At 51.0% G+C, this 26,539-nt stretch overlaps 1 protein-coding gene across 2 annotated transcripts in view; it reads left to right on the forward strand.

The window, feature by feature from the left end:
* The window catches only part of Rps6ka2 (ribosomal protein S6 kinase A2), a 293,522-nt gene that overhangs the window by 51,064 nt on the left and 215,919 nt on the right, over positions 1-26,539 (forward strand). The window lies entirely within an intron of this gene.

The raw sequence follows: 26,539 nt of genomic DNA on the forward strand, positions 1-26,539 counted from the left end.
AGAGAGAGAGAGAGAGACCAACATACGTAGGCTGTAGGTATGGTGATGCCTGTCTATAATTCCAGCACTGGGCGGCAGAAGCCATAGGATCACAATAAATTTGAGGCCAACCTGTCTACATAGTGAGTACCAAGCTAGCCAGAACAATGCAGCAAGAGCTTGGTTTCTTTTTATTTTAGTTGTTATTTATTTGCAAGTAGAGTAAAAGAATCAGAATGGGTGCTCCAGGGCCTCTTGCCCCTGCACATGAACTCTACATGCATGTACACTGTGTGCATCTGGCTTTATGTGGTTACTGGGGAATCAAATCTGGGTCCTTAGGCTTTGCAGGCAAGGGTCTTAACTACAGAGCCATCTCTCTAGCCCACAGCAGTTTTCTTAAAGTCAAAATGTAAAATAATAATGATGACAGGGAAAGAGTAAAAAGGTCTATAAGGGGAAAAGGAGCTTGCCTTCAGGAGACAATGGATTGATATGGAGACGGTCCAAGGACTCCTCTACATTCATTAAGGGATTGCTTCCAGATTACTTCCTCGGGCTAAGTGCTGTGACAAGTCACCTCTGCTTCCTTTAACCCCAGTTGGGCCTTACCATGCCTTTAGGTTTGCCTTGAGTGCTATAGGCAAGTGTGGGTCACCCTTATGTGGCTGAAAGCCACAAACCCGGACTTAGCTGTAGCCCCATGGTGAAGCACTTCCCCAGCATGTGCAAGGCTCGGGGAGGGACCACCCACAAACCAGATCTCCCTGGCATCAGGGAGCAGTCTGAGAAGCATGGAGGTAACAGAGTACTGGTGACTAAAGAGGCAAGATCGTGTCTTTCCCTCTGTTGGCAATTCCCTTTCTCTCCCCCTACGCCATGCTCCATTGACATTTTCAATGAGACAGACTGCTGGTCTATCTGTGGTTTACAGGGCCCGCTCGGAACTCCTAGCACAGACACTCTGCTGGGCACAGGCGTGTGCCTGGGACGTTGACAGGAGGTGCTGGGACATTTCTCTAGTTCTGTCATGGATGAAGCTGATACCAACATTGTGTCATTTATGTATTTTTTCCTAACAAGTACTGCATGTATGAGTAAAATTACATTTCCTCTGTCTCTGTTATGGTCTCATTCGTTATTTACTTGGCCTTACAAAGAGCCATTTGAGAATAGGGACAAAGGAATTAGGATTCCTTGAGGGGGCGTTTTCTTCTGCCCATGCAGCCGGCCTTTGCCCCGTCAGCTGCTTCCTGCAGCTGCAGGCTATGCTGCTTCCCCTCTACATTCTCTTGTTTTCATTGCTTTGCAATGGGCACACGTGTCCTACTTTACACAGTTGCTTTGTTTTTAATGAATACCAACAGAGAAAATAAACACTGTTCTCCCAGACTGAGTTCTGTGAGGCAGTAGCAGGGGCCAAGGCTGCAGATGGAGAGGCAAGGGCAGTTGTTTGGTCAAGATTAAAAAAATAATTAAGTTGGCACCCATGCTGGGACTATGAGAGACACTTGTCGGCTGTTCGCCTGTCTTTGGAATATCTGTATGCATTGGTTTTGATTCTTAATCATTTTTGTAACATGGTTTTTGTCAGGTTCTCTGATATGCAAATGAAAGGATATGACTCAAAGGAACTCCTTTGAAAAGCAACTTAGTGAGCTGCAAAGCACTGGTAGCTTGAGATACTACAAAGAGCAGGCAACCGTTTACTCTTGTCTGCTGTGAGGATTGGTGTCTAGCAGGAGCAGGCTCAACTCAGTGACAAAATTATTTTTCAGATTAGGGTTCTTAGCTGATGGATGAGCTGTGTCTTCCCATCTGTCTTGTCTTCTAAGACACTTTAGTCTTTCTTCTCTTGGATTGACCCAACACTGAATCTTGGCTGTCAGGGGCACCTTCCTATCTTATTTTGTCTTTCTCCTCTGCCTGAATCCTGAAGCGTAAGAAATGGTTCATGGCTGTGTTTTATTTTCTGATGAATGTGGTCGATGCCATTTAACAACAGCTGGAGCATGGGCAGTCAACCTGAGTTCCTGGCGTGTAGCTTGTTTTCAGAAGGAAAGACTCGACAACGGATCTGGCCTTTCCTGGAAATCCCCCTGCTGGGGTGACCCCAGCTAAGAGGCCCTTGTCCCCTCCCACACTAATGACTCTCTATTAGGACTGCAAGGGCACCAGATTGGCGCAGACACCCATGAGGGCAGGTAGGTTACTGAGGAATCTTCTGGAACATAGATAGGCTAGGGATGCAGCAACAGGATAACATAGAAACTTCTGTGGCTCTCCTGTAGTTTCTGCCCCTGAATAATCACTAATGAGACTGACAATTTTGTTATTATATTGAATCATTAGATGTTTCTCAAACTCTATGGTTAGTACTTCCAAGGGGAAATGAGAGAAGTAAGTATTCAGAGGTGGAGTTAGGAAAACTCAGTCCCAATACTCAATTTCCTTTTGGGATAAGTAGAGACAAATCCATATTAAGTTCAGGAAAAACGAAAAACATGATCGACCCAAAATTTTATCATATTTGCCTCTATTCCATCTCCCAACTCCCAGCAACCAACACACCAGACTTGTAGGATAAACCTTGAGGGTTGAAAAAAGTGTACTGAAAATTTTCACTAAGTTCTCGTATCACAGGAAATTTTTATTTTCTTCATACTTTTCTTTAAATTTCCAAAGAAGTTTGGCACAGTTATCCCATTTTTTTAAATTTCATTTTTATTTATGTATTTGAGAGAGAGAAAGAGAAAGAGGGAGAATGGGTGCACTGTGAATGAACTCCAGACGCGTGCGCCCCCTTATGCATCTGGCTTACGTGGGTCCTGGGGAATCAAGCCAAGGTCCTTTGGCTTTTCAGGCAAACACCTTACCTGCTAAGCCATCCCTCCAGCCCACATTCTTTTAAGAAAAAACAAACAAACTAGCTAAGATTGAGCTCATCCTAAAAACATTGAAAATGCCAGGACGACCCTTGAGTGAGGTATGGCGCCGACTTAGCTGACTTGGCGGGTATGGATTCAGTAGCAGATGGATGACGATGGCTCAGGCAGCCTCACTGTTTGGTCTCTGTTTAATTACATTGAGACAAGTACTCAGAGCACCCACAGAATGAGCCCGCACCGGCGCCCCTGTGGCTGGCCGGGTGTCCTGCTGCTGTCACACCCTCAGCTGATGCAGGGAAGGTTCTGAAGGGGTTCTTAATTCCCCGTGTGAATTTTGGTACCAGAAGTGCAGCCCCGGTGACCCTGACCCCCAGGGAAGCAGAAGCTGGACCCATCACAGGTGTCCTTGGGAACTGAGCACTGGCTCACTGGGCTGCACCCTTGTTCCTGTGCTCACTGCTGAGTACTGCCCAGTCTGAGTCTGGCACCCAGAGTGGTGCCAGGCCAGCCACAACCTTTCTGAAGAGTGGGTGGCTTGACGTCTCATGCCCATAGTTGGCACTTTCTGTATCACAGAGCGAGGGGTGGAGATCACGTTGCGCTTCCCTTCTCGTTGCTGGGACAGACACCTGATCAGAAGCCGCTGATGGGAGGAAAAAATTTATGTTTGGTGTATGCTCTTTAGTGGAAGCTCCATGGTGGCAGGGGAAAACATAGCATGAGCAGAGGCTGGACATCACCTCTGCCACAGCAGGTGGAAAACAGCAGCAGGAGAGTGAGCCCAACTTAGCAAGGGGGAGCTAACTATGGTACCCCTAAGCCTGCCCCCAACAACACACCTCCTTCAGCAAGGCTCCACCTCCCAAATTGCCATTAGCTGGGGACCAAGCATTCAGAGCACATGAGTTTATGGGGAGCACCTAATTTAAACCACCACAGATGAGAGATGGGAGAGAAAAAGAGAGAGAGATTATCTTTGAGAATTCTCTCAAAGTTGAGGGGGCCATCCCGTGCCATGAGCTCAAGCCTAGCCATGCCCTGGGCCTGCTGACAAGCTCTGCTCCCCAGGAGGACTCCCTGAGGAGGAAGTGAGATGGGCAGAGGACAGGGTCACAAGGGCCATGGGAAGCTCAGGACAGCCTTGAGGAATCCTGTCTCATGAAGGCCTTGCTGGACACCCTGCTGAGCACAGCTCTATGACCTTGTGAGCACCACAACCAGTGCTCTGGGGAGCCGGGCTTGAGGCATGCTGCCCATCAGTGGAGATGCTTCACAGGCCGGCCAGGCAGCACGGCCTTCGCAAGTGCTTCTGTGGGCTTCGGGGCACAGGCACCCATGCAGTTCCTCCTTTGGTTCTCTCCTCTGTCAGCACAGTGAGCTCTGTACATTCTTATTACCACCCTGGCACCTACTCATGGTGCACAAAGTCAGACCCAGAAGCCCTAAGTCCTGGCAATAGCTGCCTTCCCCCACATGGCTCTTTGGTCTTGTCAGGCCCTGCACTGATGGGCCTCTGCTGAAAAGACACAATTAACCAGAAATACACTTGCCAAGTTTCTTTGTAAGCTCATGTACACATTTACATGTGTGCATATAAATGCATACCCACATCCAAATTTGTCTGCAATGCAATATGTCGTGTATGAGACACAAGTGTCTCACAGATGAGTCATATATGTGTGATGGTGTGGACCTCCACATCTCTGTGTCCAGGATGGCTCATGTCCAGGCTTTTCAAACAGTTTTGCCTATGTCGCAAGGAGCTGCCTGTCCATGACCAAAGGTTCTCCCCAGCAGGAGTGATACTCCACCCTGAAGTGACTCAGAGTCCTTAAAGCGAGAGCTGTGCCACCTGTGTGGTGATGGCATGTGGGTGGCCCGGTGAGGAGAATTGTCTTACTTTTTAGAGCTCTCACTCTCTTTCTGTTACTTCTAGGTAAACAGTAATATTCCTACAGAAATTCTTCACTTGCGGAAAGTATTATGACTGTCAGGGCTGGGGAAATGGCTCAGTGGGTAAGAGAGCTACTGTGCAAGCCTGAGGTCCTGAGAGGGCCTGAGACCACCTGGAGTTCAATTCCTTACCCAAGTCCCCCAGGGAGCTGAGATCGGAACATCACTGTCTCAAGGAAACAGAAAGATAAGTGACAGAGCAGAACCACCGACATTCTTCTGTGGTCTCTGCAGGCTTCTAGGGAGCACGCATATGCACACACACATGCATGCATCACACATAGCACCATGCCCACACCACATACATACACACACTATATACACACCACATCACACACACACTCACACTCACACATGCATACATCACACACAGCACCATGACCATACCACACTATATACATACCACATCTCTCTCTCACACATACATGCATACATCACACACAGCACCATGCCCATAAAAAGTTTAAGGCTGGAGAGATGGCTCACCAGTTAAGGTATTTGCCTGTGAAGCCAAAGGACCCAGGTTCGATTCCCCAGGACCCACATAGGCCAGATGCATGGGATGGCACATGTATCTCACATTCGTTTATGGTGGCTGAAGGCCCTGGCATGCCCATTCTCTCTCTGTTTCTCTGTTGGCTTCTGTGTCTCAAATAAATAAACAAGTGTAAAACACTTTCTTAAAGTTCATCCTCAGGGTTCTATTGAAATAAGAGGCGTGTGCCCCGCTCATTGGTATCATCACAGGGCCTTGGCTTGATTCACATTAGGCTCCCTGAGGTGATTTCTGGGTGCTCTGCATAAAGCCTCACAGTGTGTGTGGGTGACTTTTCTCAGTGCCCTTGGGGCATGGGGAGGGGAGGTGACACACCAACAGATCTGGTGTGGCCACCTCTTCTGTACAACTGTCCCATGCAAGATTTCCTCCCTCCCTCCCTGTCTCCTGTCCTTGTTTTCTTTTAACAAACCACTTATAAAATGTATTCTATTTCTCAGCATCTTGCAAGTGTTAATTGTTAAGTGTTAATTGCCTGTTCAGAGCCCCACGCAGTGGCGGTCAGTGTCTATGGCTTGCAGAAGAGAAGACGGAAGCCAAGGAACCGGGTTTGGGTCGGGATTTGAACTGTGTGGACTGCCCTGTGTCTCTGCTTTGAGCATGACATGCTACACTGTAGACACTTGCTACAATCTATTTTGGGGAAATAAACAGCATTTAACTTTCTCTCCCTGTAGCCGTTTGCAGACTCAAAAGGAATTTAAAATTGCTCTTGGGGGCTGGAGAGATGGCTTAGCGGTTAAGCGCTTGCCTGTGAAGCCTAAGGACCCCGGTTCGAGGCTCGGTTCCCCAGGTCCCACGTTAGCCAGATGCACAAGGGGGCGCACGCGTCTGGAGTTCGTTTGCAGAGGCTGGAAGCCCTGGTGCGCCCATTCTCTCTCTCCCTCTACCTGTCTTTCTCTCTGTGTCTGTCGCTCTCAAATAAATAAATGAAAAATTTAAAAAATATATTTAAAAAAAATTGCTCTTGGCCTGGCTTTCCCCATGGTAAGCAAATGCCACTTACCTAGCCTCAGAGAAGCCCGAATGGGACATTGCAAGGCAAGAAATGTGTTTTCTCCCACAAACATAACTTGCTCTTGGGACTCTGAAGGAGTGGCCCCCAACATTTTCTTGATGTGAAACCCCCTCGTTTAAAGCAATAGTAAATCACCAGGCCTATGTGGTAGCAGTTTTTCTCTTTGGTGTCCCAGCGTGGAGAAGAGCCATGGGAAACAGCGAGCACCTCTGAGCTCCTCCACTCTGTCACTTGCGACATACGCCTGAGGCGGTGTTCCCACACAGAGGAAAGGTCAATTGGCTCACTGTTTGGAGCATCCCACCTCCACTGCACAGATTTGCTTCTTCTGGGCCTCAGATGGGGCAGCACATTTCGTGGGTGTGCGCAGTGGGTCACACGGCTCACCTCAGGACGGGGAGGCAGAAGGAAAGAGAGGGAGAAGCCAGAATCCCACAGTTCCCTCAAGGAGCACAACCCGGAGACCCAAAGACCCCACTCTAGGCCCAACTCTCCTTCTAGCTTCCACCACCACACAATAGGGCTACAGGCTGGGGACCAAGCCTTCACCACGTGGCCTCTGGGGAACATTGAGGTCCAAATTACAGCCATTCTAAACAGCTTATTTTTTATTCAAGGTGCCAAACTCACATGCATTCCATCTTACATGAGACGCAGCTTCTGGCCAGCTGTACAAAGTGGCCTCAGCACCCGAATCCGCCCAGGACATTGTGACGGCCACGCACTCCCCGCAGCGTGTTCTGCCTGGCCTAAGCTCCCAGCATGATTGCATCTTCAGCGTCCTGGCCTGGGCCCTGAATAGGCAGAAATGAAGGCAGTTTTCCCTGGGGAGTGGGGCAGGCTGGAGGGTGCCACCTTCCCCTGCCCCCAAGAGCTGCTGACTCACCTGCGGATGGGCCCAGCACACTGTCAAAGGCTGCAGCGGGGGTGCAATAGAGCTCTGACATCTCTTGGAGCCGTCCTGAGTGACTCTGGACCAGCTCTTATATGGACGGCAGAACTCACTCCCCTGTCCGTTGCTTTCACTGACAACCCATGTATACACGTGCCATGCGTGGGGACGTGTATGGTGTGTGAGGACTGCCCTTCCCTCCCTGCCATGGGTCTGCATACATACATGGATCTACACATGGACACACACAGAGTCCCTCGTGGTGCTGAGGATTAGACTAGCTGCGAGCGTGATGAACAGTGGTGGTAAAAGGCACTTGGGGCTTTCAGCGAGGGGGTGGGCCGTGGAGAGCCAGGGCGTTCCCGCCTTCAAGTGTAATAAAGTGGTTTGGTAACAACAACAACAAAAGTTCACTCGAGGCTTAATTGTAGTAAGGTGACTGGATGAGAGGTCAGGGAAGAGGAGGAGAGGGCACAAAACCCTTCTTATACTTTGCTTACATCCAGATGATGACGGTTCCCGCCATGGATCCCAGTCCAGGTGGGACAGGCTCTGTGGCTCTATGATGACTGATAGTGCTGGCAAGCACCAGGGCCTTAGCACGTGCTGCCCCATGCTAGGCCTCCCCGAGGGGTTGCTATCCAGGTCTCCTCAGCAGCCTCTCAGACACCAGCGTTCACAGGGCTCCTGCCCACCCCCCCCCCTCGGCTCCTTTATCCCAATCCTGACATGGGGCTGTGGTGGGGAGCCTGCCATTGTCCATGATCTACCATGGAGGTGACACCTTACTTCTGTCCCTGATCCCCACGGGAAGGATGAGGCCATACGACCCCACTGAGCTCCTCCTTTGGGGGTCTTGGGGTACATGGTGCTATCTCTGACACTGGGGTCCTGGTGCCTGCGTCAACATGTGTCTGAGGTTTGGAAACATGCTGCAGATATACAATGATGCCTCAAGGCTGAGGTTGTGAAGGTGGGATGGGTACAGGATGCAGGTAGTGTTGTGGTACCATTTGGTGGTTGTTGCCCTGGGCACAACTGTGTGACATCCAGGTTCTGTTGGTAGGGTGCCCATGTGACAATAGTTGTGTGTCCCATAAAGCAGTGACCAGCACATATGAAGGGCTTCTTTTCAAAACTGTAGTTTCAGATGCAGGAAGACGCCACGGCTGTTATGCCCATCTCCCATGGCCTTAAGTAAAGGCAATTCTTGCTGCTGTCACCATGACAACATCCAGTCCACAAACTTCCACGCACCTGCAATTACATTCCATTAAAAATTAAAGGTTTTTGTTGCAACGTCCCTGACCTGACAGATCACCATTTCCCCAGAGATCAAAGCCCCCATCTGCTTTGCTAATGCACTTTCAAAGGTCTGTGTCCTGAGCAATTACCTTTTAATTCTCTGAGGAAGTTTGAATGGAATTGCATTTAGGATCAGTCAAACTACAATTACAGAATATGACAATTTCAGGTCAGGGTTACTGAGACCTGCTTTCCAGCCCTCCACCCAGTTCTCTTCTTCCTTTACACCAACTCAAGGCTCAGATGCATGGCCACCAGGAGAGAAGTAGGGATAGGACAGTCAGTGAGCAGGCTCTTGCCAGGCTCTGGGCTGTTCTCCTCATTCAATCTAGCTTCCTGGCCCCAGGCATGGCTGCAATAGAGTGGAGCCCCGAGTCTGCAGCTGGTGCAGGGTCCCTGCGCAGCATTGGAGCACCCGGTGGCCAGCAGAGCCTGGGAAGTTTATCTCTCACAGTGTTAAGCTGCTTCTTGTTTGCCTTGGGGTCCTTTCTCTGCACCCCTGGAAGAAGGTATAGACACAACTGCTCAAGAGGCCTTTTATTCTATTGTGTGGAGATAACCTGAGAAAGGATCGTTCCTCATATAAGCCCATCTCCTCTCTCCAAATAGCCAGTCTGGGTGACAGTGATGTGGGCCAGCCTGAGGGCATTCCCCCATGGGAGATAAGCACCTCTCCTAAGTGTTTCAACAGGGAGCCGTTGTCAGTGAAAATGAGCCTTCAGGGACCATTGCGGAAGAAAGGGGTGGAAAGATTGTAAGAGCCACGTGGTGGGAAGGAGAACCCTGAGGCACTGCCCCCCATAGAGATTGATTGGTGCTTGCAGACATCAATAACCTCACTGAAGAGGGTCCTCAGTGAAATAGGGGTCGGGGAGAGGGACATAACAGTGTCAGCTGATGGGAATATGACCAATGTGCAATATGTTTACAAATTAATTGATCAATTAATTAATTTTAAAACTTTCTATTTTATTTTTATGCACTTGAAATAATCCCAGAACCTAAGTACTACTGACCCTGACCAAACTTCAAAGCAAGATATTTTGTGTCTCCATCAAGCCTGGCACTGTACATTCAAATAATTAAAATGTTCATGAAGCTCCCCAGGAGCCTAGGTTTGTATTTTCCTCTGCAATGCTCAAAAGTATCCCGCAGGAGGTTACAGAGATTCTTCACCGTCTTCCTGTATACTGTCTCCAGCAGCCACCACAGCGGTCACCCCAGCACAGGCATAAGCCTCGGCGGTGGTGTGTGCGGCTGAGCTCTGTCTCCATGAGGTGGTGAAGTGGAAGATGTCCTTCCTGTGGAGGAAGGTGCCCTGGGGAACCATGCAGGTTCTGTCCTGAGATGAGGCATGAGCAGGAGTTGTCTTTTACATTTCTGGTGGTTTCACAGAGGAACTGGGCTAAGCAGAGAAGTTTGAAAATTGGACCAGCTGTGGTGGTACAAGCCAATAGTTGGAGCTGCTAGGGAGGCTGAGGCAGGAGGATCACAAGTTAAAGGCCAGACAGGGCAATTTAGCAAGATCTTGCATCCAAAGTAAAAAGAGGGCTGGAGATGGAGCTCAGAGGTAGGCCTGGCATACACAAGGCCCTAGCTTCAATTCCTTCTATGCAAAAAAGACCCAAGAAGAGGGGTGGAAAAAGAAAAATGAGAGACGGGCAGAGTGTGTGGTGATACACATCTCTAATCCCAGGCACTCAAGAAGCTGAGGCAGAAGGATTGTTGAGTCAAGACCAGCTCAGGCTACATAGGGATACCCTGTCTCAAAACACACACACACACACACACACACACACACACACACACACACACACACACACACACACAACTAGAGACAAGGCAACAGATCTGTGGGACAAAGAGGAGCCTGACATCCTGGTAATTCCCCACCTTTCGGCTCTGTGTGAGTGTGGGCTGCCGAAGCTAGCTGAGAAGCTTGGGCAAGCAGGCATTTTCCGCTGGCATAGCCTGTCCCCGGACACAAGTGTAAGCGCGTGTGCACAGCACGTGCTGTCTGGTGGAGGACCAGCCCAGCTACAACTGGCCCACTGCCCCACCTCAGTGCATTAGTGCCCTTACCGTTTGCACTACCTCCCTCCCACAAATGCCACCTCCTTTTAGTATAAAGGACACAGGAGGAGAGGGAGGAGCCCTCGCATGTGTTGCTAAGGGAGGCTGTCAGCATGGCTGGTGACAGGCAGACAGGCGCACTGCGGGGAGGGTCTTGGGGTCTGCCACCCCAGGTCTGTGACTGTCTTGAACACTGCGCTGATGTCTCAGAGTCTTGGCTTTGATGGACTCCACTAGCGTCCAGAGCAGCGTGAGGCAGGGAGTGGCACCTCCGGGCGCTTCCTTTCCGGACTTCAGAGAGCTGGGTTTTTTTCTGCAGCGGGAGCTTTGTTACCTCCCAGCTGATGCCTGAGAGGTGGAGGCCTCCTCTGATGGCCTGCATGCCTGCTGGAGAGGGGCGAGGGCAGGGGAGGGCAGCAAGGGAGGGAGGGGTAAACAGGCGGCCACTGCTGCCTGGCGATGTGCTGGCACAGTGCTGAGGGAGGTGATAAGAGTAGAGACTGCTGCCCGGTGGGCAGAATGGCTTGAGCACCCAAGGAACCCAAGCGGCCCAGGGCAGCGAGCGATGCTCAGGCTGCCGCACAGGAAACTGCAGAAACTGTTTCTCAGAAAGGTGAGGAGAGGCGCGCTGGCGGGATGGGAAGCCTGGGGAAGGCTGGGCGCTTCCAGGAGCCGATCGGCCAGGGAGGGCCAAGGAAAGGGGGAAAGTTGCTTTTTCAGGAAGGGTCGTATTCTAGGTGGCTGCAAAGAGTAAGTAGGTCAGCACTGTCGATAGAGGCTGTCTATTGTCTAAGTCCTCTCGCTGTGAGGGTCGTGGGAGCTCAAGTAGATTATCATTGTTTCCAAGCGCATTCTCAGGCAAGGGGCCACTCAGTCAATTCTTCAATTTCAGAAGCAAAGGGGTAGAATTGATAGGTGATGTTTATTTAGGCTGAAAATAAAAAGTCAAGATCTAGGTGAAGAGCCAGCTAATCAAGAACTAGTAGTTTACCATGGAGAACTCTGTCTAAACTTTGCTATTGTGGTAAAACATACATAACATAAAATATACGTTCTGACTTTCCCTGGGCTCATTCAGCGTCTTTGACGTGTTTGTATTACTGTATCCATTATCGCTGGCCACCCATGGAGACTTGGCATTCCAAATACACCCATAAAGCAAAGTCCCCATTCCCTAGGCCACTCAGTCTGCTCTTTTGTTTGTTTGTTTGTTTTCTGGTTTTCTCAAGCTCAGGCTGACCTGGAATTCACTCTATAGTCTCAGGATGGTCTCAAACTCATGGTGATCCTTCTACCTCTTCCTTCCAAGCACTGGGATTAAAGGTGTAAGCCACCATGCCTGGCTCAGTCTTCTCATTTTTTAAATTTTTTTTTTGTTCATTCTTATTTATTTATTTGAGAGTGACAGAGAGAGGGAGAGAAAGAGAGAGAATGGGCATGCCAGGGCTTCCAGCCACTGCAAATGAACTCCAGACGCATGCGCCTCCTTGTGCATCTGGCTAACGTGAGTCCTGGGGAACTGAGCCTCGAACCAGGGTCCTTAGGCTTCACAGGCAAGCATTCAACTGCTAAGCCATCTCTCCAGCCCAGTCTGCTCATTTTTAAATAAAACAAACCAAACTTATGAATGTTCATCTACAGTAAATCCATGCCAGATTATAGTCCTATCCAAGTTAGCCTTGTTAGAGAAATTACTTTTAATTAGACCTCCTGCTGCTCCTCTTTTGAATAAAGAAAGCAAAAAAAAAAAAAAGGCACTGGCAGGCAAGCTGGTTGCAGCTTTCACTCAAGGGGATCAGGAGTTCAGGGTCACTCAAAACTATGCAGTGAATTCAAGGACAGCCTGCGCTACTTGAGACCTTATTTAAACAAAAAAACCACACAAATAAAAATAAGAAAAATTATCATTTTAAGCCATAAAAAACATCACTGATCCAACCAGGGATAAGAAGTGTAGACTCTGACTTCCTCTGAGGATCCTTCAGTAACGTGCCCGGCACTGCTCAGTGGGGTGAGAAGGGCTCCGGTTTCTGGACTGACAGACAGTTCTAGGAGGGCACAGGCTTGGTTACATTCAGTCCTGTGGGTAATAGTCTTTGTGTATGAAAATAAAGTTTAAAGTGAATTTTACGATGACTCCTAGAATAGTGCTATAAACAGACAAGGAGACTGAAACCTCCATCTACTTCTGAGCTTAAGAAAATGGAACCGTGAGCGGTGCAGCAGGTGACTAGGTAAAACTCTGGAGGACAGGCAGATGTCCCAAGACAAGGCCAGCCTTTGACCCTGGGCTCCTTGCCCAGCTCAACACTCTAGTCATCTCGTCCTCAAAGGGAAGGTAGGGTTTGTTTTGGTTAGAATGAGCCTTGCAGCTAATTGAGGCGCTTCCTTCTGGACACCATGTCGTGCAGTCACAGACACCCACACCGTCAAACGCACTCAGCACAAGTGGGGAAGAATAAGTAAGTGCGAGGCTGAGGTGACATGAGTCATGTAGGAAGATGAGGCTGGCCTGGGCCTGAACTGGTGCCCACAGCGGGTCTGATGGTGCACTACCATGTGGTGTGATTGGCTTCTGTGCTTGTAGCTTCAAGACAGGGTCAACCAAAAGAACAAAGGTCTGCAAAGAACAAGAAAAATGTTCCCAGTGGCCAAGGTAAAGATGTTTGTTTCCACTCCTGCGCCCCGACAGAGCACCCCAGGGCCTCGTAATTAGGACACTAAAAAGATGTGAACAATGTCCCCCGCAAGAGCCTTCAGCTGAGCACAATGCACTTCTGAGTAAGGTTTTGTGCTGTGACCTGAATTAAGGCCGCTCTGGAGGAGTCTGGCTTCATCTAGCAGCACCTCCTATAAGCCACTGGAAACGCATGCTGACCTATTGCAGGCCAGACGTCACAGTCTTGGTAGAGTTGTGCACTTGTAGGAATTTGGCAGCCTTGGCCACGGTTATCCCCGATGCGTGCAGGAATGCAGGTGTTCCCTTCTAAAGATGGCAGGAAGGGCTCGTAAAATCAGGGGACTTAAAGGGGTCTCCGGAGTCACATAACCTGTCTCCTTCCTTCTACAGACTGACGTTTTGAGATACCAAACAGCCAGCAAGCATGAACCCCTGAGCGCAAACTGCTCTGAACACGCCTTGGTGGAGTTCCAGATCCACCCTCATGACGCATCACCTCCCCAGTAGGGCTCCGCCCCATGCAGACTCAGGTTGCAAGCTCGGTCTTAATCTAAAAAGGTCAGAGTCTATGGGGCCATGCACTCACACCTCCACACAGGCATATGCCATCGGAGCTGGGTCTGACTCGGGCGCCTGTGGTGTGAACTCAGGGCACCGTGCTTACATGCCAAGCACCTTACCAGTTGAGTCATATCCCCAGCTTGTCTTCCAGGGCCTGGGTTCCTTGTCATTCTTGGGTTGGGGTGGCAGATGTCTAGCCTGGATCTATCCAATGGTCCCCACAAGTTTGCCTAGTGACCCTTGAGAGCTCCAGGACCCATTCTCCTCATTGACCTTCACAGCTCAGTGCATTTCCTAAGTTTCAGCCAATTAGTGTCTGTTAAACTGAGCTACTGACTGTGACTGGAGGTTCCATCACCACAACACCTCACACTGACACACGCTGTACAACACACATGCCTCTGCTGAGGCTGTGCACACTCATGATAACAGCCATTAAGTCTGCCCCCCTGGGGCTGGATTTCTGTACTGAGCTCATATGTGTTACAGTATTTGCTTTACAACATGGTGTCATCCTAGAGACTGTTCTAGAACAATGCATAGTGAGGCCAACCCAGAGATCATGTTTTTCATCTAAAGACACATTTGTGGTTAGCCTTAGCATTCTGTGAGCAGCCTTAGTGGAGTAACTGCCTTGACCCCAGGATGGAGTTGTGAGAACCTGATTTTTTAGTCAGTGGGTGAGTGGACTGGAAACATAGGTCACAACCTAGGACTGTAAGTGGCACATAGGAGGCATGGTCTTGGAGCCCTAGCCCCACCCCATGATTCTGGCGCTGTCTCCAGGTAGAGGGGACCAGACTGACATGGGTTGGAGAATGCCCGCTGGGATCTATTGCCCAGCTTGTCAGGGCTGCCAAGAGAAACCCCCATAGCTTCTGTGGACCAGAGAAACACCGTGTTGACTGAGAGTAGAAGAGAAATTCTGTTTCTTCCTGGGAGTCACACTTGGTGAAGAGTGTGGGGCTGACTGTGAGGGGATCAGAAAGCACATTTGGGGCTCTCATAGTCATAGCATCCCAGGCTTTAAAATGGGGACCTGACTCCCAGGGATGTCTGACCTGACCACATGGCAAGTATGTCTAGGGACTCAGAGGGGAACATGCAAACCTTCCTGTCACATTCCCGCCCAGTGAGCGGGCCAACCAGCTGCCTGCGAGTTTTCAAAGGCCCAAGTCACGCACCTGTTGACTGGCTCCTTGCCAAGTTATCAGCTGCCAACCAGATGTTGGATGTGGATCAAGGAGAAGGTTTGGCTCAGAGCATGAGATCACAGGGTCTGTGAGTCCTGTGAGCCCACCCTGTACCTGGTCCCTGTGTCTTTAGGCTTTGGCATTGGTGATGACACTATTCATCCTACGGAGGACCAGGTGGCTTCTCTAAGTCATCACTTGCTGTAGGGATGAGGTCAGGCCTCCATAGTTGACCACTGTGACACACCTGAGCTTGTCAGACCTGAGAAGAACCCCAGGGTACAAAGAGCCCAAGGCAGGTAGAGCAAGCACCAGGCAGTCGATCCCCTGTCATTCCTGGAGTAAGTACTCGACGGAACCTCCCACACTGTGGGTTCTACCATCACTACTGGCTGAATCCGGCCTGGGCTGGTTTGCATGTAAAATGTTCCCCATAGCCTCATGCGTCAAGTCTCAAATCCCAAATGGCACAACCTTTGGGAGGTGGAGCCTGTTGTAAGTGAGTCACTGGGGGTGGCCGTGGGGCGTTCCAGCCCGACCCTGCTTGCTGCATTGAGCCTGCTCTCCTTCCTCCCTGCGGATAAGAAGGTATAACACGCAGCTGTCTTCATGCCATGCTTCCTCTGCCGCGATGAGACTTCCCCCAGAAACTGCATGCTGGAATAAATTCCTTTCCTTCCAGCAGCTGCATCTGGTAGGGTGCTGTGTCCCAGTATCGAAAACGTGACACTGTGGGCCCCAAATTCAAAGGTTTGGAGATTAAGGTAAAATAAGACCTTTGGGGTGTCTTTATTGGAAGAGGGGATGGGGACACAGGCACACGGAGGGACAGCCATGTGAAGACACAGGAGAGAGCCAGCCAGCCAAGGAGGGAGGCAGGCAGGAGCCAGCCTCGGACTGGGCTTCGGCCGGTGCATGGAGGGCGAGCCTCACCCCGCCGCCCAGGGCAGAGGTTACAGCCACCGGGCTGAGTGCTTCTCTCCCCTGAGTGAGCACTGGGAGGAGGGGGGGATCTCCCGTGCTGCTGGGAGCACTGGGCTCTGGAGCCTTGGGAAGGTGGGTGCTCTGTGCTGGGGGTGTGCAAACTGGAAGCAGGGCAGCTCCTGTCTGACCATGAGGGCTTTTTGCTCTGCACTCCGCCCACAAGTGGGCCCAGAGCTATGGTGCTGTAAGGGCATCAGTGTGTGTGTGAGAGCGTGCGTGCATGCTCGCTCGCGCATGTGGTGTGTGTGTGTGTGTGTGTGTGTGTGTGACTACATGAAGCCTTTGCCTCCTGTGTTCGTCCACAGTCACTCCAGTGCATGGCTCCCATCTGGCCCGTCCCAGCTCAGCTTCTCTTCAGAGGCCCAAGCGCTGTTCCTTCTTTAGCCCGTCACCATAGAGCTGTGTGTTTTGAAAGGAGGGGAATGCTCCCGGGACCCTAATTACTGCCCCGCGGGCCCTGGCTCTTCTGTGTGCCCGAGGCAACGTGGCCGCAGCCGTAGCAGAGCTTCTGTGTGTCCGTGGTGTGGCCGGCATGGCCCACAAGCGGCCTGCGGCGGGGCGGGCCCGAGGCCGGCTGTGCTCAGAGGCAGAGGCAGACACGGCAGCGCACGGAGCCAGCACCTCCCCTGAAGCCCGGAGACCCCGCGGGCCCCACGAGGCCCCGGCATCAACAGGGCTGGCTTTCCTCAGAGACCTTTTACAAAGGAAAATCCAGGTTGGTGGATGGAACCTCTTGAATGCTGAGTGCTGTGTGAGGGGGAGTGGTCACTCAGTGTGTGTTGTTTGGTCCTGTATCTGAGGAGGGAATCCCTGTGCTCTGAGGAGGAACCTAAATGGCTTGTGAATACCTGTGAGGCCAGGAGATGCCTGGTGGCTGATGGGGACGGTAGCTCTATGGAAAGTGATGGGAACAGGTGTGCAAAGGAACTGTTCAAACCAGTTTCCTCACTGCAGATCTCTGCTGCCGAGGTTGATGGGCCTGAAGTGGACTGATTGGCTCCTCACGTCATGTGAGAATGACCGAGAAGGGCAAGAATTCTCTTTGTAGATTCCATGTTGCGTAGCGTGGCAGAGTTGCCTTTAAGAATCCTGCATCTGGGGCTGGAGAGAGGACTCAGTAGGTAAAGTGCTCACCACACAAGGACCCGAGTTTGTACCCCAGCACCCACACAGAAGCCAGGCATGGTGGCACGTGCCTGTGATCCCAGTGCTGGGAAGGCAGGGACAGGAAATCTCTAGGGCCTGCTGGCTTGCTAGTGTACACTAATTAAAGAGCTCCAAGTCCAGTGAGAGGCCGTGCCTCACGGATGAAGCGGAGAGCGGCTGAGAAGGACGCTCAACATCAGTGTCCGGCCTTGACATGCACACGCACACTCATGAGCGTGCACATGCACCTGTGCGCCCACACGCATGCAAGCGCAGATTCACAGTACAGAGCGGCTGAGAAAGACGCTGGTGATTTCTGATCTCCACATGCATGTGCACACACAGGTGTGCCCACAATATATGAGCACACACACACACTCAGGCATGCATGTGCAAAAAATGTCTTGTGTCTGCACATGCCTACCAGTTGAGCATGGGGTTACCTGGGGCGACAGCAGCTCCCTGGGGTGCAGGGAGCTCTAGTGGGTGCTCTGTAACTAAGCGAAGATGTTGTTATAGCAACTCAACTCCAGAGTCAGCCTGATGCTCAGGTACACCTGCACATGCCTGTCTTCACTGAGAGCTGGATGCAATGCTGAGCACCTCGCGGCTGTGATTTTGCGACGTGGCCAAGCAGCTGGCACTGAAGAGGCACGAGGATTCAGGCTTGTCCTCAATCAGGAGCTGTGCGTCTGGGTCTCGGTGTTTACCCAGGGAAGTGTCCTCTATTGGATCCTCCCCAGCTGGAGGTTGGCATTGCTACGGGCAGTGTGGGGCTGTGAGCGAGCCAGCGCCATGAGGCTGGCAGTGTGGGGCAGTGAGAACCACGCAGCACCCTGCAGCGTGGGGTGCACAAAGTCAGCGCTCCCAGCCCATGCCCATCACTGGGCCTCAGGAAGGCCCGCCTGCTGTCACCGTGCTCTGGGCTATGCTCCGAGGTCCAGAGCTGGTGCTGGCCCATTTGTCCTGCCCGGCCCCGAGGGCTGGAGTGCGGTGCAGTGCTGAGACCCGCGGAACCGGCCAGCCGTCAGCGGAGCTGCTGTGGGTACTGGCTGTAGCAACTTGCTCTTGTCTTTTGATATCGGAACAGTCTTTGGGAACAATGACATCATTTTGTGTCCAGTTCCATGTTGTGTGACATGTCTTGGACCCGTTACTGGGTTAGGGTCGGAACTGGTACCCTGGAAGTCCTAATAAGCCAGGCCCAGCACCCAATTTAAAAAGCCAGATAGTGAAAGGCAGACGCAGCTGATTAATTCAATGTGGCCGTGTTGGGAAGAGGGACAATGAGACCCGCTGACCTTCCCCTGCCCAAGTCCACCGTCGGGCTCCTGACGTGAGGGTTAGGGTTAGTGAAGAAGCAGAGGCAGGGAAGCTAAGCAGCGCTGGCCAAGGGGCACGCCACTCGCCATCGTTGTCTGGGCTCCGGCATATCTTAGTCCTTGTGGGGGTCTGGCGAGCTGTTAGTACTGCGGGGGGGTCTCTTCTGCTCAGGCTGGCACCAGGCTTCAGCCTCTTTCTTCTAGTGTGAAATTCCTGGAAGAAATTCCAGTTTCTTGAGTTGCCTTAGTTCAATAGTCTGATAGCAGAAGGAAGAGGCATGAGTACATTCATGCCTGTCAGGATGGCTACAGCAAATGATGATGGCCTTACTCCAGCGTTTGGTCAGAGCGACTTGTGTCTCCACTGCAGGGCCCCCCTGTCGTGTCTGGACCTGTGTGTATCTCTGCCTCCTCAGTGTTTTCAGGACATAGATGGGGATCCAGCCTGTCCTCTGCATCAGAGAAATAAGGAAAAGTTCCTGCCCACAGGGAGTTTGCAGCCATTACAGTTAACTAAGCAGATATTTTTATTATAAGCACTGAAAATGTGTGGCGTGGCCATGGAGACACACTCGAGAAGCAGCAGAGCAGAGCAGCCCTGGCCAGGAGGCTGCGGAGCCCGGCGGCGAGGAGTGGCGGGGCCCAAGCGTGGCTGAGCTGTCTTCCCACCCATGTGCCCCTGCTGAAGACCCCACAAGGCTCGGACGTCGGGAGCAGGGCGAACTCCCCTCGGGCTTGGGTGGGTTTTGACTCAGCTTTCGACGTTATCAAAGTGGGTTTTCTCCATTAGACCCTTGGTTCCGTGTCTCCTTTGCTCCGGGGCCCACACTGGAGAGGACTTTGTCTCAAGAGCTCTCCATGAGCAGAAATGCTCTCATGCAAATGCAGAAACTCCACAGTTCTCGAGGCACCAGTCATGCTGGTGGACGCTTCCTGTGGGGCACAGACCACCGCTTATGCAGACAGACATTTCAGCACTGTGGTGGTGTCAGCAGGATTTGAACCATGTTCCTATTGGTCTGGTGTTTAGGGTGTTCAGCAAAAGACTGGGGTCTGCCCTCAGGCAGCAGCCAGGCCAGGGGACCCATGAGTGCCAGCCAGGTCCTTCTACAAGCTTCATGTGCGGAAGGTAGCCCCTGGGCAGAGAAGAAAGCGGCCTGCTGGCTGGAGTGACTCCTTGCTTGTTGCTTAAGGCACACACTCCTGTGGCTGGTGGTTAATGGCAGTGGGACCCCAAGGGTTCCGTCTATTGACCGCTGTGTAGTCGGGAGCTGAGTGCTGGGCTGCCTTTGTCCACGTGCTTTCTTCCTGTCTTGTGGAAGAAACTAACTATAGAACAGCAAAGAACATGGTTTGACATTCAACGTCAAAAAAAGATGTGACAATCTAGTACCCACGGAGCCCGAGTGACATTCAGGCCATTTGCTTCAGATGGTAACAGTAAAGCCGAGGTCCCCTTGAAGCCCCTTGCTCCCACCTTGTGCCCCTTGTTCTCCCCACTATCTTTAACTGAAGCATGTCTGACATCTCAGGTATGGATGTGAGCAACGTAAGCGGGAGCCACGTGTGCTCCGTCCATAAGGTGGTTTGTGTTCGGTTTCCACGGAGATTCATTCTCAGACATCTTTAAAAAGTTTTTTTGTATCACACTTTCTTCTGGTTTTCATCACTGTGCTCTGAGTGGGTCACACACTCTCCATCTTGGCTGCTGGATCCTGACGGGATCACATGCACAAGAGTTCCTGGCAGTCACACGTGTGGGAGTGGAATTGTGTCACAGTGGTTTGCTAGGTGTAGCCAAGTACTCACAATTTAGATTTCTGCCAACATGGAAGGAATGCGCAGGCTGTTTTTAGAAGCTTTCAAGTTATGGTCGATCTAGAGTGTGAGCATCAATTCCCATGCCCCTGTCACTGGCAAACCAGGGTGGCTTTAAAGATGGTGTGGTCCTCTGGTTCTAGTTTATGAGCCTGTTCACACCCCAGGCTTTTGTTGTGAGGTTGTCTGTCCTTCACAACTTCTGGCATTCCCTAGACATTCTGGGGATCAGTACCTGTCACAGCGCTGCCCTCCCCTTCCAGCCGCTTCGGGCACAACTTGGCCTGTGTGTAATGCCCTGTTGCTTCTGCTGCCATTCTGCCTGGTTCTGTGCAGGTGTCTTAGAAACTCAGTTGTCAGAGAGCAAGTAATCAGGCTGGAAATTCCCTCAGAAGGAGGCACTGCCTGGCATCTTCATTTGGATACAGAATTTTCATCAGCTCTGGGCTTCACTCCCAGTGGTTTCCGGGGTGCAGTGACGGAGTGGAATCTGGGGCGCACGCAGGTCTCTGTGGTGTCAGCCCGCAGCCCACCCGCATCGGTGAAGACCAGAAATGGCCACGAACGTGGCAGTAGGCTTGAGGCGCCCTATGCCCCATCCCCCCACAAATGTGAGGCTCTGAGCATGGATGCCTACACCTCAGGCAGGGTTCCACACACACTTGACAAGCACGTTTCCTTAGAGCACACCCCACAGAAAGGAACAAAGGAGCTCCTATGGTAACAGGAGAGGGAGGACACAAAAAATCATGGCAGGTTTTGAAATCCCTGGCCACAAGTCTGGGAAGATGGCTCAGTTGCTAGAGTACTCGCCATGCAAGCGTGGGGACCTGAGTTCGGGGCCCCAGCACCCACATACAAGCAGGGCATAGAAGCACATTCTGTAAACCCAGCAATGGGGAGGTGGACTTCAGGGGGATCCAGCTAGTCTAGCTGAATCGGTGAGCTTCAGGCTCAGTGGGAGACCCTGTCTCAAAAAGTAAAGGGGAGAGGGGCTGGAGAGATGGTTCAGTGGTTAAGGCGTTTGTCAGCAAAGCACACATGCATGCACACACATATACACACCACACACATGCACACACAACCCTTGACCACGTGCATAGAGCAATGCGGGGCTGTCCTCGCGGGCTCCCTGATATGACAAGCCCAATGGGTAGACTCAAAGAAGGGCCAGGTTCCCTGCACATTTAGTAATTTTAAAATTTAGAAGCTTGGCCACATTTAGGGAAAGTTGTGGAGATTGTTTCTGTAAGTTTCTGGACAGGGTTGCCTCTATAAAGAGAGAGAGAAAGAGACAGCGTTCAATGAGACTAACCTTGCTGAGCCTTGATAGAGGCTCCTTAATTTAAAATTCCTAGTGTAGTGACAGTGCCTCACAGCACACACCCTGTCCACCTGTCCCCCCGGGGTACCTGGCTCAGGCACTGGTCCGGTCAACTGCCTGCGGGCCTGGGCTCACTGACTAAACGCGAGTGCGCACAGGCTACCTTGCAGGAGGCCTCCTAGGCCACTGTGTGCGCTTCCAGGAACGGTTAGGGCTATACACAGGGGCCTTAGACCTAGTGGCTTTCTTGGATTTCATATTTCTGAATTCCTGATGTGGTTATGTCTTACGGCTTCAGATTTAGAGCTGTTTAAATATGGAATGGTACTGTGAAAAATATCAAGGAAGAGAGGAAATGTTAACACCATCAAAGGCATGCGTTTAGACAAGTTGGATCCGAATGACTCAGCTCAGACACTTAGCTTGTCATGAATTTTATAAAAACCTACTAAATCTTATAAATTTTATGTCTGCTATTAGTGTGTTCTCCTCTCCCCTTTATAGATAATTCTTCAGCTTCCCCACAGGGATCTTTTGCTTTTGCTGGGGGCGCGCACTTAGGGCTGAAACAGGAAAGCAGGACATGGCTTCTCCTTGGACATTACCTTGATGGCAAACCATCTTCTGGGGTCCAGTGCTTCCCTCTCAGCTGTCCTTTAAAAAAAACTGTTATTATTATTATTTTTTTAATTTTAGAGAAAGTGAAAGAGAGGCAGAGAGAGAGAGAAAGAGAATTGGCATGCCAGGGCCTCAGCCACTGAGATCAAACTCAGACACTTGCACCACCTAGTGGGCAGGTGTGACCTTGTGCTTGCCTCACCTTTGTGCATCTAGCTTATGTGGGATCTGGAGAGTCGAACATGGATCCTTGGGTTTCACAGCAAGCGCCTCAACTGCTAAGCTATCTCTCCAGCCCTCAGCTATTCTTTTAAAGCCCCACTAATGGGTATTTGTGGGCTCTGGGTCACTGGGGTCCCATTATATGGATATATTTTTTAAAATTATTTATTTATTTGAGAGCGACAGACACAGAGAGAAAGACAGATAGAGGGAAAGAGAGAGAATGGGTGCGCCAGGGCTTCCAGCCTCTGCAAACGAACTCCAGACACGTGCGCTCCCTTGTGCATCTGGCTAACGTGGGACCTGGGGAACCGAGCCTCGAACCTTAGGCTTCACAGGCAAGTGCTTAACCACTAAGCCATCTCTCCAGCCCTATATGGATATTTTTAACCTATGAGAGCCATAAACCCTTTTGTCTGTAAAGTGGGAACCATACTGACCACAACTTCTAGGGTTCTGGGGACAAGTAAACACACCCCCCTTGTAAGGCAGCATGGTTCAGTGTGCCCTCTGCTGAAGCCATGTGCCCATGGGTCTCCCCTCCGGTCCTCATAGGGTGCCTCTGGCTTTAAGGTCTGCCCTAGCTTCTCACAGCATACTTCCCATGCAGCACAAAGCCCCTGCATTCTTCCTGGTCACCTCCCAGGCTCCTTCCAGTGCCCCTTCCCAGTGCCACCACGGACAGACTTGTGGAGTTTGCTGATGGTTCCAAGATGTGAGGGGCTTCTGAGCAGGGGCTTTCTGGTCTGGTGGGTCACCACTGTTTTCACTTATATTAGTAGTAACCAACTGGAGACCAGCCACCTAAACAGTTATGCTTGTCAGCATTTATGCATGTGATACATTTATTGACAAGCAAAAGATACCTACATGCACAGGGCAGAACATGATGCGGTGACCTGATAAGTGTTACCTATCAATTAAAAATGTGTACATTCCATGTTCTAGAAGGACATAGGGGGCAGTGGTTCGCACTGAGTGGTGGCATGAGACTGTTTTTATTTACACTGTGTATTTCCATATATTTTCCATCTGTCTCTCAGTGAGAAATATAGTTCCTTCTCATAATCTTAAAAATAAGGGTTGGGGCTGGGGCTCAGTTGGTACAGCGTCTACCTAGCATGCATGAGGCCCTGAGTTCAATCCCCAACACTGAGTAACTCGAGTGTGGCAGTGCACAGCTGTAACCCCAGGACTTGGGAGGTTGAGGCAGGAGAATCAGAGCTCAAGGTCATCCCCAGCTACATATTGGGTTTGAGGCTAGTCTGAACTACATATGACCCGTTCTCAAAAAAAAATTATCATAATGATACCTTATCTCATGAGAATGTAAATGAGAGTATTACAAAAAGGATTTGAGACAAAGAGCCCAGCTGAGCAGGAAGCACACCACTCTGAAGACAGCGTGTTTCAAATTCATGGCCATCACAGGAGGAGCCCCTCCCCCTCCCCGCGGAGTGCTTGCCTTGGCAGACGGAACGGAACGGTGTCCGGAGTGGGTTCCTAGGTAAGACAGCTCACCTGACTTCCACCTAACAGATCTCAAGGAGGAACTCTGTAACCCTTCCTCCTCCCTCTGAAGCAAGTGCTTATCTCCAGCCTTGCATTTCAGCGTCTGATTATAAGTGAGACAGGAAGGCATATGTAAACAGGCACCTCAGGGTGTCTGGCTACCCATTCCTAAGGGTGATAAATGGGCTTTTTTTTTTAAGAATTTAAAAAAAAGAGAGATTAAACATCAGTTACTCCACCTGGCTGCAGCTTCTGGAAATGCCCTGGCCAAGCAGGACTTGGGTAAGGAGTAAAACTGTACTGCCATGGTTTTCTGGTAGCAAAACAGATAAAATTTCACAAGCTGACTTCATTTCCTAATTATTTATATGTGATCTGTCTTGCTTCTGAGATAAACTGTTTGCAAGCCACTGTTCTGCATTGGTGAATGGGTCTGGCTTTTTGAGAAGTCCTTTCAGATCTTTAGCATTTGGGAACCAAAAAAAAAAAAAAAAACTATTTATTTTTGTTTTCTTGAGATAGGGTCTGAATTTACCCCAGGCTGACCTGGAACTCACTTTTTTTTTTCGAGGTAGGGTCTCACTCTAATCCAGGCTGACCTGAAACTCACTATGTAGTCTCAGGGTGGCCTTGAACTCACAGCAATCCTCCTACCTCTGCCTCCCCAGTGCTGGGATTAAAGGCGTGTGCCACCACATCCAGTGCGGAACTCATTCTTTAGCCCAGGCTGACCTTGAATTCGCAGCAGTCCTCTACCCCAGCCGCCCAAGTGCTGGGATTAAAGACATGAGCCAAGGCTGGAGAGATGGCCCAGTGGTCAGGTACACTTTTGCTGCAAGCCTGAGTGCCTGAGAGACGGCTTGAGGTCAATCCCCAGTATCCACGTAAAGATCAAGAAGAGGATGGGAGGGCTCACCTATAATGCTCTGCTCCGGTCACTGCACACGATCACATGTGCATGCGCGCGCACACGCACACACACACACACACACACACACACACACACAAAGGCACAAACCATCATGCCTAGTTTCTGAATACATTTTAAATAAGTAGTGCATTATTCCACGGGGTCACTTTGTGCCCAGAAGTCATACGCTGCCCTCCTCTTCTCTCCCCAATTCTCAGGGCACTCCATGGCAGTGTCCTCTACACGGAAGATCAGTCCATCCTACATGTGCTTGTCACCCATTCTTTCTTTAGATAGTCACATTCTATTTGGGGAATGTTGAGGGTGGGGGGCAAGGCACACGTGTAGAGGCTGGAGGACGACTTTTACGGGGTCTGTCCTTGCCTTCTACTTTCCTCGGGGCAGGCTCTCTCTTGTTGGCCCCTGCGTTCACCTGGCTGGCTGGCGCTTGAGCCTCTGGGAGCTTCTCCTGTCTCTGTCTCCCTTCTAGACACCCGCTCACCAGGGCGAAGATGTTCACCGCAGCATCTGGCTTTTCCACGGGCTCTGCCGATTGGAACTCAGGTCCTCACACTTGGGCAGCAAGGCCTCCACGGAGCCACCTCGCAGCCCCTCGTGCTCTAGGCGTTCACACATCTGTGAGCACATTTCCTCGTCTGCGAATGAGGACTTCTTTGCTGTGTCTGCCTCATGTGTGGGCCAGAGGTGGGGAACGATGGTGGTTTTCTGGTTGGTGTGGGATATGCTGTGTCAAGTGGCTCTCCTCTGTGGACAAACCTGGTGATGTCTCAAGGTTCCTTTACTTTTCATAGAGGCTCAGCCAAGACTGTCTCATGGTGACGCACTAGACCCGAAATCAGCAGTGTTGGCAGGCATCCGGAGGACAGTGGAGCGGCTTGAAATGCAAACTCCTTTTGGCCCTAACTGTGTCACTGATTGCTGTCAGGAGAGAGGAGGAACACCAGATATGCCCCGTTTTATCAGTCTGCACTTGAAAGTGTGTCATGAGAAAGGAGAGCATATTTAACACGTCAATACTTCACTAGACACACCTATAAAATATTTAAATGTCCCTGAAGGAGAAATGGCCTTATCAATAAAATCAATGACTGTGCCATGCCCGGCCCTGCAGCCGCTGAGTAGCGTGCGGCGTGGCCGGGAGAGCAGGCGTGGCTACTCTCGCTGCGCCTGTGCTGAAACGCTCACACTCTCTGTTCACAGCGAGAGGTGGCTCAGTGGTTTGATTGACACCCAGAGGACTGACTGCTGCCACCTCGTCACTTTCCCAGGATCAGCCAGTGCCTGTGAGCTGGGGAATTACACACTGGACACGCGATGCACACAGACAGCTGGCCACACGTTAACATCCTTGGGTGAGCAGATGGGACTGCTGTGTGACTGCCGTGGAACAAAGTGGCTCCTGGGGAGGAGGCCCTGGGCTTGCGGCCCCTCCTCCCTGTGAAACAGGAGCGGTAGGGTGGGTAGGACCCGGGCATGGTGAGGGTTGTGATCCCCACACGCCTGCCAGGCACTGCCCACCACCTGCTGTTATTCCTAGCTTTCCTCACTCTTCAAGGCCTATCCC

Source organism: Jaculus jaculus, chromosome 9 (genome assembly GCF_020740685.1).
Source record: "Jaculus jaculus isolate mJacJac1 chromosome 9, mJacJac1.mat.Y.cur, whole genome shotgun sequence".
Lineage (NCBI taxonomy): Eukaryota > Metazoa > Chordata > Mammalia > Rodentia > Dipodidae > Jaculus > Jaculus jaculus.